General features: G+C 41.6%; 1 protein-coding gene across 2 annotated transcripts in view; it reads right to left on the bottom strand.

Annotated features, from left to right (window-relative positions):
- Positions 1-15,815, bottom strand: part of LOC109640448 (carbonic anhydrase-related protein 10-like) — a 102,025-nt gene that overhangs the window by 46,975 nt on the left and 39,235 nt on the right. The gene's annotated exons all lie outside the window — the stretch shown is intronic.

Raw genomic sequence — 15,815 nt, 5'->3', positions numbered from 1 at the left:
GGACAAGCCAGGGATCAAACCATTGACCTTCTGTTTAGTGGGCCACAGTCAGAGTTGTTGAGGAATGGTGGTTAACATTATGATCCCAAACAGGATGGCCTGTAAAGTCTTGTCATCACAATAAAACTGAATAGATAAAAATCTTAAAACTAATGCAAAGAAACCAGAGATAAGAGCTGTGGCTCAACTCAGGATCTGCATGCGGAGGCTGCATTTAGGTCACAGTAGCATGACTAGACTGCCCCATTTCAAAGACTCCTCCAAATGTGGCTGATAAAATGCGTCCTTCCATCCCCAATAAATGGGTGGATCCCTCCTGGTCCAACCTATCCCAGGATTCATTGTGTTTATTGACAAACCATTTTTAAAAGAGTTAATGGCGCCAGTGAGCGACAAGACATCCGATGCTTGAGTGTCATGCTTCAAGTCACAAGAACACCTAACAGTATGTATCAAGGGGCATTAAAACTTTCTCATCATATCCAACTGCAGATCTGTTGCTAGGATACAGCAGTAAGTATCGAGGAAACCCTCCATAGACAACACTGTTTCATTTCTGTTCAGCCCACCGAAGGAGATGACCTCTGAAACACAGCTAACATTTTTTCATTGATTCCACACGTTCTTATTGCCTCTCAAAATCTGAACCTTGCAATTGGTAAGATAAGCTTTGTGAAATTTGTAAAATGTGATCTGATCCTGTCTACCGTACGCCATCGGTGCAGGCAACCTAATATAAGCCTATAACCTAAGATAAGCTAATACCACACAAGCTAAAATAATAAGTGTCTCTTTGAACACACCCGTTAAACATTCACTGTGCTGGGAGAAAGAGCATGAGAAGCCTTTGGATTTAGTTGAACCTCCTTTGGCAGCAATAACCTCAGAAACTACACAAGTGCTTCAGCTCAGGCACATTCTCAGCATGTCTGCTGTGAACGACTCTCTGGGGCTCATTTCACAGCATCTCTATTGGGTTAAGGTGGATTTTAAGTTTGAAGTCGTTCTGTAGTAGATTTACCCCGACATTAGCCTGTAAGACACCCTGATAAATTGGGGAATTAATTCCCCCCCCCATTGAAGGTTTTTAAAGGCCTAGAGACGGCATAGCCCCAAATAATGATAGTCCCTCCACCATGCAAATGCACTGGTGGCTTTATGTGTGTGTTCGTGTGTGGGGGGGAGGGGGGATCATGGTCTCTGCCATGGACACCATGATCAATGCAATCATGCACCATTATTTGTTTGAATGAAGAACTCAAGAACATGATATTAGCAGAACCAATTATTCCTTTAAGCCTTTAACCTTGACTCTGGGGCTCTTTGAAAGGCTGGTGCACACTAGTTATGGCACACTAGTTATAACCATACAGTTCAATCAATCAATCAATCAAATTTTATATATTATTATATTTGTATAGCCCATATTCACAAATCACAAATATGTCTCATAGGGCTTTAACAAGGTGTGACATCCTCTACCCTTTACCCTCAACAAGGAAAAACTACAAAAAAAAACATGGGAAAAATAACATAGAAACCTCAGAGAGAGTCACATGTGAGGGATCCCTCTCCCAGGAGAAAAAAGAGTATTTACAGCATTGTTTAAGATAAACAGTTTGTAGCATAATGGAATTATGAATTAAGGAATTATTGTCAATAATGTTAAGGGTATCTGAGTATACATATTGTATATCAAGCAGTCATGTTGTAATCATAGTCCACAATCCATCATCATGATCCACTGTCCATCAGGACCCACTATCAGATGCCACCTCAATCATGGTCCACCACTACAATCAGATGCCAGCACGATACAGGATCTGCCATTTTAAACATTTTGCTGGAGGTGAACTGGAAATGTATTGTTGTTTTAGTTGCAGTTGTACAAGTACACAACATCTGGTCTATTGTGGGTTTCTGTCACCTCCAGATCAGGGAGGCTCCAACTCAATCAATAGAAATAAGATTATTTTGTGAACACCTCACACTTCAGCATTATCTGGATCTGGTAAGAATCAAGTCTAAAATTGGCTAAATTATCCTTTAGTGTGTAGCAGCCTGTTGAACATCCTGTCTTTTGCCTTACAAATCATCTTAGCTAAGAGAGCAGCCACAGAATCATCTGATCAGTATCTAAAGTCATCAGACTTCTCTGTAACTCTCTCTAGCTTTATACAAATTAAACAGTATTAACTGATGGCCTTCTGAGATCTCTTGCAAAACATTGTTCACATCAGCACATGACAAACTCAAAATGTTTGACTGTGTTTAGCTTGAGTCAGAGCTACATCACACACATCCAGTCTGGTTTCATTGATTGGACTCCAGGTTTGCCAACTCCTCACTCCAATTTACTTATATTAATGTCATGAGGCAAGAGGTTTGCATACTTTGCAAGCTGCACTGTGAATGTTTGCGAAACATCTTTTGTAGGAACAAAAACTATGCACTACTTTGAGTCTCCTAAAAAAGACTTTTCATTTACTGTAAGTTTTATGAAGATGTAATTAGAGAAGATATGTTTTTATGTATATGCAAGTCATTCCTAAGGTTCGTCTTGCCTACACTTACGTATTCAGGGCTCCCACTGAAGTCCAGCTGGATACTCAATGACCATATTTCTTCAAATACTGGCCAGAGCTTTTGTTTACCTCAGCTGTAGAAGGTTTTTGATGAAAGTTTTTGCTAGGGACCTTTTATTCTAATTCATTTGATTAGAACTAGTAGAATTGGCTTGGCTGCATATGCAGTACTCACATGTACACACACCCTTAAAAACGCACAGTGAGCAGAGTGGAGAGGAAGTGCTGACAACTATATTCATAATAGGTTTATTGTTAGTAAATTTCCTGACTCTTCTTGAGGGTTAAGGGATGTCCCACCTTGTTAAAGCAATAACATTTGAAACTAGAAACAGTATTTAGTTGTAATGTCCGATTTCCCAAACTGTGTTTAAGAGATAAACATTAAATATGATGAATATGAATTGTCCTCTTGGCTCAATTCATCAGTTTGTCTAATTTTTCTCCTTGCCTTTCTCAAAAAACAAGAACATTTTCTTTTTATGAATATACACACAGACACACACACACACACACACACACACACACACACACACACACACACAAACAACCACAACCACACACATAAACACATTCACCACAGTGATCCTTACATTTATATTTAATCCATGGAGTCTAGACCTATTTTCTGGGTATTATCTAACATTTTGTAACATGATCCCTGACCTGTGAAAGCCTCAAGGCCTCTATTACCACCGTCTGTAAACCATGACTCTTTTGTCCAGCAGTTAGTCCAGCAGAGCAGGATTATACAAAAGGGGGATGGTGAACTGCATCTAATATGACAGCATCATTTGGGTTTTGCTTTGACATACATTTTTTTGTCAAACTCTACAAAACTTAAAATAAAAGGGATACGAAATTTGGGTCTGTAGGTGTGAATGCATCTTAAGATGCATTGTAAGAAGGTCTGCACCTGATATGGTGAGACACTTTCTCCATCCAGTATTTTTATGTTTTAAGATGACAAGAACACTGATCTAAAAACAAACAATTATATTAGATTTACACATCACCCAGACAAAAAGTTAATACTCTCACCAGCTGATGGTCCCGAAGACATAGAAATAAAGAAACTGTATTGGTCTTGTGTTGCATTGTAGCTCTTGTATACATTTATCAAGTCTAATAAAGAAAAATGTGGTCAGACAGTTATTCCCTACTAACATGATTGTGTTTAATCTTTCATCAACACTTATAACACAGGCTGATGAGGAGTGGGACAGAGCCACTATTATGTTAGTGTACACTGAGCTGGACATGCAAACTACTGCAGCTTCCATCAGAGCAGATACAACAAATGCTTCATCCATTCAGACAAAAAGAAAAGACACCACCCTCAAAACTCTCTCTGCAATTTTATGAGACATAGGTTCACTTAATATATGAGAGTACACACACAGCAAACATGTGATCTGTTAAAGATCAGAAGCTGCAGGCTTTCTCTACCACCAGCTGATCCTCTGCCATGGCATAATTACTAAGATCGTCTATCCTGTGACCATGGACCTGGAATAGGATCAGATGGGAATGTGGGAGCTGAAAGCTGATCTAAAGCCAGCCAGATGCGTGATGCATCATTTAACACCACAGCGAAAAGAAAGCAAAAGGATGAACACACATGCACACAAACACTCACAATGGGCAAATTCAAAAATCCAAAAGTTCTCAGACAACCTTAGATGGCCTTACTGAAGCCAGAATCATTTTGACACCTGCACAAGAAGCTGTTTCATTTTTGCTCTCGTGCTCGCTCTCTCTCTCACACACACATACACACACACACACAGATGAGAGGGCTTATGTCTAGCTAAACTCATAATACTTGTCAGAGACGGGCTTAATGACAAATCAGAGTGTAAAACAGCTGTCATTATGATCAAAAAACTCATCAACACTAGTCAGTGTGCTCCGCTAACACTAAGTGGGGAAAATGTTTAAATGCTTGATGGATGTTTACTTGTGTTCCAGTTGTTGCGCACCGTTTCCATTTTCACATTGACTCACAACCATGAACTGTCCCTCTACACCCTCTCTCTCTCTCTCTCTCTCTCTCTCTCTCTCTCTCTCTCTCTCTCTCTCTCTCTCCTCCATCTAGTCATCTGTCCCTCTCTGGCAGTGGAGTAGTGAAGTGACAGATGTGCTGGCCCTGACCTGCAGAGAACAGTCTTGACCCCTGCTCGGCACACAGCCGCATGTCAACACTGTGTTTTATTACCCATCTGCATTTGTGTGTGTACAGTAGGTGTGTGTGTGTACAGTGTGTGCGTGTGTCTGAGAGCTCATGCAGATGCATGGACACAAACAATTTAGGAGTAAAAATGAAGAAAATGCAAATGTGTTTATCTTTGATTCGGTGGGATTTTGTATGCGAAGTAAGAAAAGTACATTTGAACCTGCGTGTGTACAAAAGACTTGCTGTAACTGCCACTCTGCAGTGTTAGTTTGTTATTTTGTGAAATATTTTAGCAATTACAGGAGGGATTGCTTATTTTCCCCTCAGGAAAAATTTAAATCATTTCCTGATCCTGTGACTTTTCATCATTAGGTTAATCTCTAGTACTGTCAAATACTTTTGTAGCTAAATATCTGCAAATCTTCTCGTAGTCATACCCCCATGGCTGTAGATAAATTCTGTTGCCCATCAGCTTTGATCTGATCATCAATTAGCCTCTGGGGGCAAAGGGCACTGTTGTGGGGCTTCCAGTGTAGACAGTGGATATCTGGGTTAAAACTCCATCTTCCATTTGCTGTTACACTGTAACGTTTTTTCACACAAAACAGAAACAGCAATACTTTTTGGAGGCTAGGTGATTTGGGTTCAAACGACATTTTGACTGAACTCTATTAACACCTATCTGCATATTAATACAAGTAATTTAAAAAGCTTCTTGCCAGTACATTGCAGTGAATATGTTTCTCCTCTTTTGCTCTCCACACTGTTTATCTCCAGCCAACCAAACATGATAGTTCAAACCAGAAACAAAAACCAGAATCTTGAGAATCACAACTTACCTACAGATTCAAAATATTTGTATTCAGAATCTGTTTATAGAGATCATACTTGGAACTTTGCACAAACAGAGGGCTGCAGGAGTGAATCAGCATTTGTGCATTTCCAGTACACTCTTAAGCTGATGTGTTTTTTGAATAGCTTTTTGGTTTTGAAGTCATGTCGGTTGTTGAGACAAGCTTAAGACATTTTTTTGAAAAATACATTAGGAAATATATTTTTAACATGTCTTAGAAAAGGTTTCTGCTAACAAGTGGATAAAGTAGATTACAGAGGTTGTAACAGCGAACATGAAACATGACACTAGTCCACTCTCACAGTCACAGACAAGACTTGTCTCTTCCAAACTATAGGAGGAAAAGCTTTTATAGAAGAGGTAAGCAGGAAATAAAACTGCGAAGATAGTAATATTGATGTTAAAGTCGTGGTGTAGTTTGTTTATAGCCTATAAGCCATTTTTTAATCTACCAATTGTGCTTAGGCTTTTTGGACGTTGATTGTGACGATTATCTTGTTGAAAGTACAATAACTTTTGTTTGTTATTGACTTTATTGCTGAGTTATTGAAGTTTACTTTGTGTGTGTTTGCTCTAGAGTTTATGAGGCACGCATTTCCCAAGAACACATCGAAAACTTTCAAGTTCAACATTTTATGTGCACACAGTTCACCTGCCACACACCACACGGGACACACACAGCCAGGACATCATGGTTAAAGTGACTAGAAGGATCTGGGCTCATGATCGGTCAGCATTGATAACAATAATTAAATATGTGATTTTAAGTTTGAAGAGTGACAGAGACAAGCAGATGCACACACATACAGGCTGCAGACAGGAGAAGTTCTTCCTGCAGATTATCACACGGTGCAGTGTTCCTCTTAACTTCATTTTTGCAGAAGAAGCAATGCCCCACTCATCCAGAAACACCTTCATAAAAATTCTGCAGCTTATAATAAAGATCAGCTCGATGTGTGAGTGATTAGAAGTGGCAATGCAGTGGCACTGCCTAGGAGGGGCCAGGTGAGACCCTAATACAAGAAAGGCTATAATCAGATTTTTCCTACAATTTATAAGGCCTAAAATGAATGAATGTCAGATCAAGGTGGAGAGCATCAAAGAGTTAAATGGGGTCATGCTGGCCAGCCCTGCTGCTTATAGAAAACTCTTAAATCCCTTCTTTATTAGGTGTTTCTGATGTCATATCATCTTCTGCAGCGTGCAGTGGCTGGGATCAGACCCCTCCTGTCTCTCCAGCCACAGACATTGCGATGCCCCTTCTGCCTCCTGTGCCACTGTGCTGCAGCTCTCCCTGAATTTCTGCTCTGTGATGCTGAGCATTTTAATTGCTTTTTTGCAATGACTGTCCAGGGAAGCTCTGAGGCTTGATGGCCTCCATCGATTATTACTACTACCAGCAGGACACCATTTTTGGAAGCAATACATCCACCAAATCCCCTTCATAAGTACAAAAAAAGGCTCATTCACAGGGGCTTTGTTGAGCATTGCAGTGGATGGTCTAAACACAGTCCAGCACATCAGGTTATACTCCTGTCAGCAAAGAACAAAAAACGTGAGGTTGCAGTGACACAGACTCACCGACACTGGACAGTTATAGACTGATAAAACAGCCTGATCCTGTCTGGTGTCATCAGTCCAGTCCCGACCTCCACAGGGGTTGCCAGATGGTTGTGGTGAAAAGATATATAATAAAATGAAATGACATATTTAGCCTGTACCAGTAATAAGATTTTCTTTAGAATGGATGATATTGAGTGTGTTTGCAAGAGTCAAAGACTGTGTGCACATGATTTATTACTTTGACAAAACAGAAGAAAGCCCAATGAGACAAATTGGGATTTGTGAATATGGGCTATGCAAATAAATGTGATTTGATTTAGAGAAAAAAAGCTCTTACTTTGTAAAACTTGTCTGAATTTGCCACTGAGAAACTTTCATGAATAACCCCCCCCCTTGAGAGTGTAAGCAGCCAGCAAGTTTCCTAACTATGGCATAATGCCACATTCACAGAACGCCACATTCCTCCGACTCATTTGATATTAAAGTGAGAAAGATCTAATAAAACAGTCAAAGTTGAGCACAATTTAATCATAAGGTTAAGTGTTGCAGAGAAACACATCTCAGCTCAGACCAGATGGGAGCTGCAGAATGGGGGGGGGGGGGAAAGATTGTGAACCACGTCTCTTCATGGCCACAGTTTCCCTTCTACTACTTCCAGCAGGATAATGCTCAATGTCACAAAGTAAAAGTCGTCTCTAAATGGTTTCATGAACATCACTGTCGCTGTGTCTCAATTTAGAGGCTGCATTCTTCAGAGGGCGCGGTCTACACAGCCCATGAAGGAGGCAGTCTTCACTCGTCGCTTGCTGACACCAAAACCTCTATGGAAAACGGTTAGTCATCGAAGCATAATTAATCCTGGGATAAGATGGGCCGGGGAGGATCCACTGATTCGTAGCCTTCATTTCTTTGGAATGAAAGGATGCATTTGTTGGCCACATTTGAAGGAGCCTTCGAAATGGGACGGCTTAATCGCACCACTGCGATGCAAGCGTCTTTAAATGCAGCCTCCGAAGGATGCAGCCCCTGAATCGAGACACGGCTAATGAGTTCAATGACCTTCCTCCTGTGTGCCTCAACCGGAGCCACTGTCATCAGTGATGACTCATTTCAAATAGTAACACTTCAGAGAGTTTCACACCATTCAGGCAGGAATTCCTGTCATTGCCTGTTGTCTTTATGACTCTGGCTACACATTAAAGAAATGACCGACTAAATCCAGATGATATTTTATTGTACTTACAGGACCCATCAATAAAAAACCCTCTGTAACATGAATAGTTGCTGGATTGAGTTCAATGAACTCTCCTCCAGGAGATACTTTCCATTCTGCGGAACAGAACTCAACCCTTTACATTCGATAATTAGACATTTCCCCAGGCTGTCAGAGTTGTTTCGTCTTATCTCCAATCCCTTGCTAAAAACAGTAGAAACTGATCTCAGCGCCAGGACTCTTCCCCTCAGAGGACAGATTGAAACTGTTAGAATAGCCGTCAGAATACAAATACTTAAACTACTTTTCCATGCTACCTGTAAAGCCAACAGACATATCCCCTCAAAATAAGTATATGTCAAGGCAGGAACATTTTTATTGTCTCGACCAAGTGCCTTGAGATAATGTATGTTACGATTTGATGCTGTATGAATAAAATAGAATTAAAAAATATTTTGCTAATTAGAAGAAACATTTGACTCACAGATTTACCTTACCAATGATTTGTAAAACTCTTGATAAAATAAATCTTTGGCCCAACCCGTTCACAGCATTCCTCATTACCTCACCCATTCTCATTCATTTTTTCAAACCTGATGATGTGTCATAGATACACTCAAGGCCTTTGACATGTGTATGATGACACACTGGGTTTTAATGTGAATACACTGGCAGCAATATTAGATGCCCAGAGCAATTGCCCCTGCATCTCTTCACTCCATCTACTGTATTATTGGATTCTGAGCTTTAATAGTCTCATTACAGTGCTCACCAATGAGTCAGAATGTAAAAATGTACAATCAAATAAACATATATTATATATGTATATATAGAAAAAAGATTAAAAGATTTCATATTACATATTTCTCCGCTGCTGTATTCATATTTTTCTACACTTTTGTGGGCCTAAGTCTTTGGGGCTTCGAACAATGAAACAAATCATCCACAAGTAAATGTAATTCACAAGAGATTTGAAGAAGTCACCCTAAGTCTTCCGAATCATTGATAACATTGGACCATAAAGGCAGAGAAGGGTGAAGGAGTTACAAACAAAGATCAGACACTGAGAGGAAGGAGCCAGAGGGATGGAGAGAGGGAGGAAGCCATGTGGACCCACTGTCCTTTTTAATATTCATAAACTGAGTTCAAATGGTGGAGAGAGACGGGGGAGACAAATACATAATGAGAAGAAGGAGATAAATAGTGAGGGAGGAGTGCCAAAGAGTCCATGATGCCTCTCAAAGGAAAACAATGAGTTTTCAGCAGACTTGGGTGTGATAAGAACTTAATAAATGAAAAATAATTCTAAAGCATAAGGCTGTGGTGACATTCTACATTTGTCTTGTTGTCATACTACCAATAAGTACTGTGCATATATCAAAGCTCAATTCATCTACTTCCACTGTGACATAGAGCTCCATTGTTGTATAAATCACCACCAAATCACCCTGCATCCGACACTGCACTTCCATGTCTGAAGCCAATAAGATGAAAGGTTCTTTAGACATGTATTCCATATACACACAGACAGACACATAACGGGTGAAGTGTTGTTAATAACAACCTATGAGCAGGGTCATTCGAGGCCTGGTCTGTCGCAGGAACAAATAAATCAGTTTTGTTGCTGTCATCAACCCACAAGCTTCACAGAGTTAGGAAATGGATGATGTATATTTAAAATACTATTACCAAACTGGGCACACTACAAACAGGCCTGTGAAGCATTGACACAAAGGGCCCTATTTCTGCAGGTAACACCTTTTAAATCACATGCAAATGACGGGCTTCTACAAAGTCACCCCACACACATCAAACTGGTCCATGCTGATTCACCGTGCCGTGGTCAGTGACTGGAATACATTCATTTCAGTAGTAGCAATTCTCATTTTGTTCTTGAAATTCATTACGGTGCAAATTCTGTTGTATGATGTGACATGTAATGGGATTAATATTGAAATACAGTTGTCATATAAACATCTTCATGAACATTTTATGTGATTTATTTCTACCAGTTGAATAAAAAGCCACACCATCTGCCTCCGGCTGCAGTTTTGAGGTGCTGTGTTCCACTGCTGCTTTTCTGCATCATCCTGACATCAGCATCAGATCAGAGTGGAGCTCTTTCCATTTGTTGAGTCGCTAGTTTCATGTGTCACTGTGATTGGCAGCAATTGACAACTGTTTTAGAGCGAGGACATCAGTGACATGACTGGCGGAGTGATATCATTAATCACCATACTTCAAAGCGAATGCACAAAAATGATGGAATGTCTGCATGTCAACCAGGATGTTCAGGACATAACCTAGATTTGCAGCAAGTCCTTTTACTGTTTGTGCTGCACCCACATAAGTTAAAATTGGAGGTGCACAGCAGCAGTCTGTCATGTCATGTGCTCATTAATGCAAGTAGAAGAAGTAGGAAAAAGTATTCAGACCAGGATCTTTAGTTAGTTAAGTAGCAATACAGCAATATAAAAATACATAAATATAACTATTACAAGTTATTTGTTGTCCTGCTGACGCATGGTGTGAAGCACAGTGATGCACCAGTAAACTGTTTTTTCCAGTCACGCATTGAACTTATTTCCTTAGTTTGGTATCATTGTGACTCAGTGATTCCATTTTCCAATTTTAATTTTATTTTGTACATATCTGACTATTGTGATGCCACATTCTGCAGCCGAACAACAGGTGTGTTGGATACAGACACGATGAAGAGTTCACATTCACTCCGTTATGGGTTATTTTGAAAAACTTTTATGATTTCATTTTGGATATTTTTTTCTGATTAACAATACTGACTACATTTCTACTTTTACTGTCCATATGGTGCTACGTTGGTAATTAATGGCAGATGGCTGTGGATCATTATTGATTTTCAGGTTATCCATAATGAAATCAAAAAGTAAATTCAACTAAACTTCCTCAACTGCATCATCACACAGAGAGCTACATGGGTTCTGTGCTCTGATTACATATAATCGTTTGACTTGTAAATTCAGACAAAAGGCAAGTTATTGTATTTTGACCTTAATACCTAAAAACTTGTTTGATGCCAAAGTTTCTTTGGACGGCATGTGGGCCTCCAGCTCTACCGCAATGCAGAAATGGAGAGATTTTTATCCAGGACATGTCCTACCCTCATACATCGGCTAAAACAAGTTACTGGGATAGATCTGAAAATTTGAAATATTCTGTCACAATAGAATTCAAAATCCTTAATGATCAAGCCCCACATTAAAGAGCTCACAGCACATCATTATCCCATCAGATCACTTCTCTCCCTAAATGCAGGCTCGCTTGTTGTTCCAGTCTGTGAGAGTAGAATGGGAGGCTTCAGCTGCCAGGCTCCTCTCCTGTGGAACCAGCTCCCACTCTGAGTTCAGGAGGACCTATTTGCTACAGTTACACTATTACAGTTATTTGCTTTCTGATGTCGAGTTAGATAACACAGGTAAAACAAATCTCTGAATTTCTAAAAGTGCTCACCTATCACACCTGTGATATACAGATAAATAAATATATGCAAAAACAAAACTTTATGTTTTATAGGGTCACAAGTCTCAGTGTCTGACAACAGTTATTTCTTTTAATATAAATCACAGAGCTCATTGAGTTAGGGGTGCGTATTCAGTGGTCAGTGTATGCACAATAAAACTAACACCAATAAGCTCTGCAGACAGACTGAGAGAGAAAAGATGAGCTCTCACAGAGCTGGGGAGTAACTACTATTTATACTGGAGTTTGGAAGGTTGAGCCATCAGAGAGAGCCAAGCGTGCTGAGGATGGACAGTTGTCTTGATTGCTGTGTCAGCTCTGTTTATGTTGGCCAGGTTGCCTCTATCTTGTGCCATAATACACCCACCAGATGTCCTTGTCCTTCCTCCTTTTCCCAAATCAGCCTGCTACCGTTTCACGTTCACAATCCCGCCCTCTACCTTCACACCAGTTCCTCATTTGTCTCATTTGCTTCCCTGTATTTATACAAGCCCTGTACATCATTTGTTCAATTGAAGGAACTGCATCAGTCTGCACTTGAGTCCTCCCTACCCCTGCTCCTTCCGCCAGTTGTGACTGACAGGATCCGCTCGGCCTGCCATTCCTGGGAGGACATTGGGCTGTGTAAAGCGATTTTCTCAATGCAGAGACAGGCGTCCTGGAGTTGGTTGTGACCCTAAGAAAGCAGGACCCTGAATTTGCTCAAGAGGTATTCTGGAGTTGGGAGTTCTTCTTCAGCCAGTCGTGTTTCTCATTAGCCAATCACCTCCACCACCTGCACAGTCATGCCAGATGCTCCTCAGAGACCTGCCTCCCAGTCAGCTAGCATCGGATGCACTATACACCAGTCTGCTTAGCACTGTTCCTGGTTTCCTCAGTCGCACCCTGCTGCTACACGTCCTGCTGAACCATCCACACCCAGCTCACAACCCCCCCTCCTCCTCCTCCCCCAGCCTGTCTCTTTCAACGACTGAGGTGAGAAACCAGCTACGGCAGATAGAGGTGAGAGAAGCAGCGGGTCCAGATGGCATCACCTCCAGATTATTGAGGTCCTGTGCAGACCAGCTGTGCGGCATTGTTGGACACGTGTTTAACTTGAGCCTGAGGCTGGGGAAGGGGCCACTGCTATGGAAGACTTCCTGATTGGTACCTCTGCCCAAGACACCGCATCCAAAAGACTTCAGCAGCTACAGGCCGGTGGCTCTCACATCACAACTGATGAAGACCTTGGAGAGGCTGGTTCTTCATCACCTTCGGCCTGTAGTGAAACCATTGTTGGATCCGCTGCAGTTCGCCTTCCAGCCTGACATCGGAGTGGATGACGCTGTCATCTACCTCCTACAACGAGCCTTGTCTCACCTGGAGAGACCTAGAAGCACTGTGAGGATCATGTATTTTGATTTCTCTAGTGCTTTCAACACGATACAGCCTGCGCTCCTGGGGGCCCAGCTGGAGGCGACAGGGGTCCACCTCACATGCTGGATCGTGGACTACCTTACCAACTGTCCACAGTATGTGAGGACACGGGACTGCGTCTCCAACACAGTTGTCTGCAGTATGGGGGCCCCACAGGGAATAGTTCTGGCTCCGTTCCTCTTCACCCTCTGCACTGCAGACTTCAGGTACAGCTCACTGACCTGTCACTTGCAGAAATTCTCTGACGACTCTGCACTCGGTGGCCTGGTCACAGATGGGGACGACAGTGAGTACAGAGATCTGACCATAGACTTCGTGGACTGGTGCCTATGTAACCACCTCCAGCTCAATGCAGGCAAAACAAAAGAACTGGTGGTGGACTTCTGTCAGCGCAACACAGTGGTGGCATCAGTCATTTTCCAGGGACTGGTCTGCTGGAACAGCAGCATTTCAGCTGCGGACAGGAAGAGACTGAATAAACTCATCAGAAGGGCCAGTTCTGTCCTGGGGAGCTCTCTGGAACCAGTGGAGGTGGTGGAAGACAGGAGGATGTTGGTCAAACTGTCCTCCATGATGGAGACGGTCTCCCACCCCATGTAGGACAACACTGAGCAGCTCCTTCAGCGGCAGACTCCTTCACCCCAAGTGTGTGAAGGAGAGATTCAGGAAGTCCTTCCTTCCTGCTGCTGTCAGACAGTACAACAAGCACTGCACCCAGTAGACCACCATACACACTCCCTCTCTCTCTCTCTCACTCACACACACACACACACACACACATAGCCTCATGTACAACCAATGTCAGAAATCTAAGTGCAATATGTACATAGTAATTTATCTTGTTTAACTTATCTTTACTCTATATTCTTTATTTTTCATGCTTTTTGATTATCTTGCTGTTGCAATGCTGTTAATTTCCCAACCTTGGGACAATAATTCTGATTCTGATTCTGATTCTCCAGCCCCAGGTCTGCATCCCACAAACCTGCATTCCAGGAGTCTATTCGCCGCCCTACTAGCCACCAACCTGCTCTTTGGCTGGCTACCTCAGAGCCTGGTGTCTGGTATCTGGGGGTCAGAGCCCTGAAGATGTCAGTCAGTCCACCCTCCTTGCATTCTAGTCAGCAGCTGTCAGTCTGCTTTCACGCTGGTCTCCTGCACAACCTCCAGAGAGTTTTCTCCTACTTGACTTCCATCACAGTTCTGCTTGTCCATCTGCCCAAAGTGTCCTGCTTTGCCTTTCTCCAGCCAGTGAACTGTCTGTCCATTGTTTTCTCCCTGTGCTTGACTCTGTCCTCTTAGATATTAGACCATCTTCTACTCACTGCTTGTTGCCTGTTTACCAATCTTCCTGCAAGCCTGCAGCCTGCAGTCTGCATTGTTTGCACCCACCTGTCTCTTAAGACAATAGGCATTAAGCAGATTAGTTACTTGTAAAAATAGGAGTTTGGCCACTTTTGGAATTGATGCGTCACAGTGGAGAACATGCTCTGCAGTCACAAACTCTGTAAAATGCACACATTAACCTTTCTTGTTATTCATAAAAAGCAATTTATCCCCAGAAATGATTTCATTATCAGCTCCTGCAAGAGTGGAAGCCATAATAGAGGTCCCTTATCAGACATCCCTTCTGTGTTAGCACTGCAGCTGACTGTTTATGTCTGTGTGAAATGCAGCACACGCGTAAAACAAGAAGAACTTGCATCAACTTTTATTATTTTGGATGTGATTGTTGGTCCTTGTCTTTCTTCTATCTAAAACCACGTCACAAAAAACTAGTTTCCTAAAACAGCTCTGAGAGAGAACTAAGCTTTCACTTCTCTTCAGAACCCCTCTTATGTTTGCATGGCAAATATAACTCAACAGCTTTCAGCCAGTTCTTTGCAGAAAGTTAAACTGTGCAGTGGGGGGTGGAGGACTTCATGACCTTCTTAAAATCTTAGCTGTGTCCCACTGTTGATTAAGACTGAATACACTGAAGTCACTGCTAAAAGAATTGCCCTTAAATTGACATTGTGACATCTGGGCCTTGTATGATAGAGTAGATACCTGACCCGAGCCCGCTGGGAGACATAACATTTGAAATGATTCAGGTTGGGAAGGATCATTTTGTCTGTGCTAGCTGATTTGATTTTTTTTACGCTGCATATGTCTGTAATCAGGAAAAATAAGCAATATCTGTGTGTCAGGGTAAGGGTATCAAACTCAGTGCAGCTCGTATTAACCACATCAGGTTGGGATATAACTCGTTCTGACTCAAATCAATGAGGAACTTTTCATTTTATGTGCATAATTCTAATTCATTAGTAGTACGCAGTGCACACATATGCAAACATGCTGCAATGTATGGACATGCTTTATTTTTATATAGAGGGCAGGGATTTTGTTTTGTCCAGGCGTTCGTACTCACACAGCTTATACAGATACCATATATAACTAGTGTATTAACTGTATATAAATATGGTTTATACACTTATATACAACATCTCTATTTAGTTTTGTACAGTATCA

This window comes from Paralichthys olivaceus, chromosome 5 (genome assembly GCF_024713975.1).
Source record: "Paralichthys olivaceus isolate ysfri-2021 chromosome 5, ASM2471397v2, whole genome shotgun sequence".
Lineage (NCBI taxonomy): Eukaryota > Metazoa > Chordata > Actinopteri > Pleuronectiformes > Paralichthyidae > Paralichthys > Paralichthys olivaceus.
The sequence above is the reverse complement of the archived record's forward strand: the minus strand, read 5'-3'. Positions and strand labels throughout refer to the sequence as shown.